Genomic DNA, 4,591 nt, shown 5'->3' with positions numbered 1-4,591 from the left:
CCCTTCTGTGCCCCCATGATGAACTTATAGGCAGCCACAAGGTCGCCTCTCAACCTTGTCTTGCGGAGGCTGAAAAGGTCCAGTTTCTCTAGTCTCTCCTCGTAGGGCTTGGCCTGCAAGCCCTTAACCATACGAGTGGCCCTTCTCTGGACCCTCTCCAGGTTATCCGCATCCCTCTTGAAGTGCGGCGCCCAGAATTGCACGCAGTACTCCAACTGCGGTGTGACCAGTGCCCGATAGAGGGGAAGTATCACCTCCTTGGACCTATTCATCATGCATCTGCTGATGCACGATAAAGTGCCATTGGCTTTTCTGATGGCTTCATCACCCTGCCGACTCATGTTCATCTTGGAGTCCACTAGGACTCCAAGATCCCTTTCCACTTCCGTGCCACCCAGCAGGTCATTTCCTAGGCAGTAGGTGTGCTGACATTTTTCCTCCCTAGGTGCAGCACTTTGCATTTCTCCTTGTTGAATTGCATTCTGTTGTTTTCTGCCCACTTGTCCAACCTGACAAGTGGGCAGAAAATGCCCACTTGTCAGGTTGGACAAGATGTGAACGTCCAGCATGCCCACTTGTCAGGTTGGACAAGATGGACAGATGTGAACGTCCAGCATGACCAAGCCACATTGGAAAAGGTTATGCCAGAGGTTAAAAAGATGCGTCTGATTGCCCCCCCCGCCGGTAGTCCCCTGACAATTCACGTAGGTTATACCACGGAACATATCTGGTTTACAGCCAATGACACCGAAACGGGGGAACTCGCGTACACTGGTCACTGCACACTCAAAAGCCACCAACATCGGTATGGTTGTCTAGGGAAGGTTATGCTCGCGGCTCAACTAGGGGAACACCTCGCAGCGAGCCCAGGTGTACTTGTTGCACCCGGCGGCACCACACTAGGATTACTTAACCCTAGCAGAATCCACCCGGAGTATCAGGGCACGGAGAAGACTTGGAGTGCCCTGGTCCTTCGTCACCAGTATCACTGGTCGGCGTGGCAAGTCGCTGACGGAGAATTGATTCCGGCTGCTGAAGAGGATGATCCCATTGTACTGCGATTGTACGGGACCACGTCCCCGGCATGGATAGCTTCAGATGGTATAGCCCGTGATGGCGGAGGGTATGGATATTACTGTGACCCTTGTCACGACTATGAGCTCAAAACGTCCCATCCAGGAGAGTCAGTTCAAGCATCTGAACTACGAGGTTTTCAACTAGCTCTTGAACACGCCTACCGTCACCACGACGGGACGCTTCCGGTACCTGTCATAGCCGTAGACTCAGAATATATATACAGGATTGTCACCGGAAAGGCACAAATTACAGAACACACAACCCTCTGGGACGATGTCAAGACCATTTTATCACATTTCTCTGTTCGCCCCTTGATCAAGCACACGCACTCTCACCAACCTGATACGGACCCCGTGTGTGCCATCATAGATCAGCTACTGGCACACCGAGGATCCATAGATCAAAAGGACATACCTCAGTTACACGTCACTGACATCATAGACACCGACCCCTTTCTCACTTGGCTCCACGAGCGTTGGAGACACCTCGGAGCAAAAAGAGCGCAAGCTCGCTGGAGGGAACAAGGCAACAAAGGACCGAGCGTAGAACAGTGGAAAAGAATAATCCAAGCCTGCTCTGGCTGTGCGCGAGAGAAACCGGTGCATCGCAAGCACCAAAAGGGCGTCTATGACCCAGCGCACTATGCTCCAGGGAAGGTATGGCAAGTGGACCTGCTCGGGCCACTCCCAGGAGCCAAGGCACCGAACAAGGGGCTAGTGACTGTAGACCTGGGAACCCGTCAAATCCTTGTTCTCCCCACGAAGAAGACCACTGCTCCCATAATTCAAGGATGTCTACAGCTTGCTTTCGCCCATTGGCAAGTGCCCCACATCATACACTCCGATGGAGGACCACCTTTCAACTCCAAAGGCTTACAACGGTTTGCGATAGAGCATAACGTTCAGTGGCATCACCATCTACCCTATCACCCGCAGTCCAATGGCGTCGTGGAGCGCCAGATAGGACTATACAAGGAACAGTTAAGGCTAAGGGAAAATGGATCATTCAAGAACTGGACCAAGTACAATAATGATGTACTTATTACCATGAACGCCACTAAAGCTTTGTGGGATGAACGCACCCCAGTGCCACGTCCGGCTTGGAAGCCATGTTACTCATCCCAAGAAACAGTGTGGCTAACCATTCCCACGGCTACCAGTAAGCGCCCGACCCCAGCTCCCGGTGTTGTCCTTAAACCTGGCGAGTATCCGAACACCTATTTTGTCTCTCTTGAAACAGTTTCATCCACACGCACCGTCTTGGCCCATCATAATTGGCTAAGTTGATGCTGCACAGTTTAGTATACATTACTAATGAACCCCAAGATTTGTTTTCCAGCCCGAAACGGCATGAAGTCGCCAATGCATGACATGGTGTGAAACTCGTCGCCGTGAGTGAACCCATTGGCAACGACCCCGGCAAAAACGTCGGGCTGCATCCGGACAGACACAGTTGGACTTACCCTTGATATCATTGTTTAATGTTTTATTATGTATTTGTATTAGGTGTTGTATTTTGTGTGTTTTAGCTTTATATATATATATATATATATATATATATATATATATATATATATATATATATATATATATATATATATATATATATATATATATATATATATATATATATATATATATATATATATATATATATATATATATATATATATATATATATATATATATATATATATATATATATATATATATATATATATATATATATATATATATATATATATATATATATATATATATATATATATATATATATATATATATATATATATATATATATATATATATATATATATATATATATATATATATATATATATATATATATATATATATATATATATATATATATATATATATATATATATATATATATATATATATATATATATATATATATATATATATATATATATATATATATATATATATATATATATATATATATATATATATATATATATATATATATATATATATATATATATATATATATATATATATATATATATATATATATATATATATATATATATATAGGGAAAAGGAAGTTTTCGAGCCTAAACATGTTCGAGATTGGCATTTGGTCAAGGGGGCATGTGATAAAGAAAAGAAAGAAAAAATGACCAAACGCCAAACGTAGGAGCAAGTCGTGCTCATGGTATGGGGGAGGCGATGGGCGCGGCGGTCCCGGCCCGCGCTGATTGGCAGGGGGTGGGTGGATGCCGCCCGTTTAAAAGAAAAAGCGCGCGCCAAAAAGGGGGGACCTGCACAATATCGGAGAGGCCTGATCACCCTCACCGGAGGTCCTGCGTCCACGAAATCCCTTCCCCCCGGGTGAACTCGAGTCACCAGCGAGTTTAATGGTGAAACAGCTGTCAAGAAGTTTTTTTTTCCTGCATAAACTGTGAGTAAAGCATTTACTTATCTCACCGCCTCCTTGGTGTTTTTCTGTCGAAGGAGGGAGAGACAGGAGAAGGAGGAATAAGGCCCCGAAACCCTTTTGTCCCTGGCCTGCTCGCATAGTCTGGGTCCAACCACCCATCGTCAGGTTGAACACTATGCTGGGACCCCCCCATGCCTGTCCCCCGGTCCTGCTCACCTGCCAGCAGCAGCCGCCCCCACGGCCCCTCTCTGCCCCCATACACCTGGGTTCTCTGGGCACAGGGGGTCTAGGGGGTGATGACCCTTCTGCCCTCAGAAATGCCTCCTTCTCATGCACCTGGTTAACCCTGTGTGGGCTGCAGCCCTACCGAGCTGCATTCTGTGCCCCCCACCCAGGGCCTAGGCCCCTACTCCCAAGGCTTGGGGGGGCAGGGCCCGGACACCTGGATCCCATGGGCAGCACTGAAGCCCCTGTTTCCCCACACCCAACGCGAAGACTGGGGGCACAGCTGGTGCCAGGGCACTGCCAGGGGAAGCTTGCAACCCCAGGCATTCCCCAATTCAGGGGGATGGTCACTGGGATGATGTGGGGAAGGCCCCCACCCTGCCCTGCATGGGCATTGAGACACTGGAAGTTGTGGCACTTCCTCCCCCTTATCTGCACTGCCCCCCACCCCCCCGGTCAGCCAGTGCCAGGTTACTGTACCTCCAGGTTTTCCCAGACATGTCCTCTTTTTTGGCCCCCTGTGCTGTGCTGGGTTTTTAAGATAAGAGCTAATGTCCAAGTTTTCTGCTCTCCCGGACGGGCTGGGAGCAGCAGGCAACGTGATTGGCTGTTGGTGGGACAGTGCTTCCCGCAAGGGCTCTGGCAAGCTCCCAGGAGAGGGGGAGCGAGAGAGTGTGAGTGTGAGCGTGCATGTGTGCAATGCGGGAGCTGCTTGGGCAGCAGGGCTGGGGGTGCATGGTCTGTGGGTTGGGAGTGAGGGCTGGGAGGGGGGAAGGGGGCTGCAGGTCAGGAGTGAGGGGCATGGGGGATGGAGAGGGTGACTGTAGGTTGGGTGTGCAGAGCATTGGCAGTGCCAGGGGGCTGCGGGTCAGGAGTGAGGGGC

Source organism: Alligator sinensis, unplaced genomic scaffold, assembly GCF_000455745.1.
Source record: "Alligator sinensis unplaced genomic scaffold, ASM45574v1 scaffold1575_1, whole genome shotgun sequence".
NCBI lineage: Eukaryota > Metazoa > Chordata > Crocodylia > Alligatoridae > Alligator > Alligator sinensis.
This window is presented reverse-complemented; position numbering follows the sequence as displayed.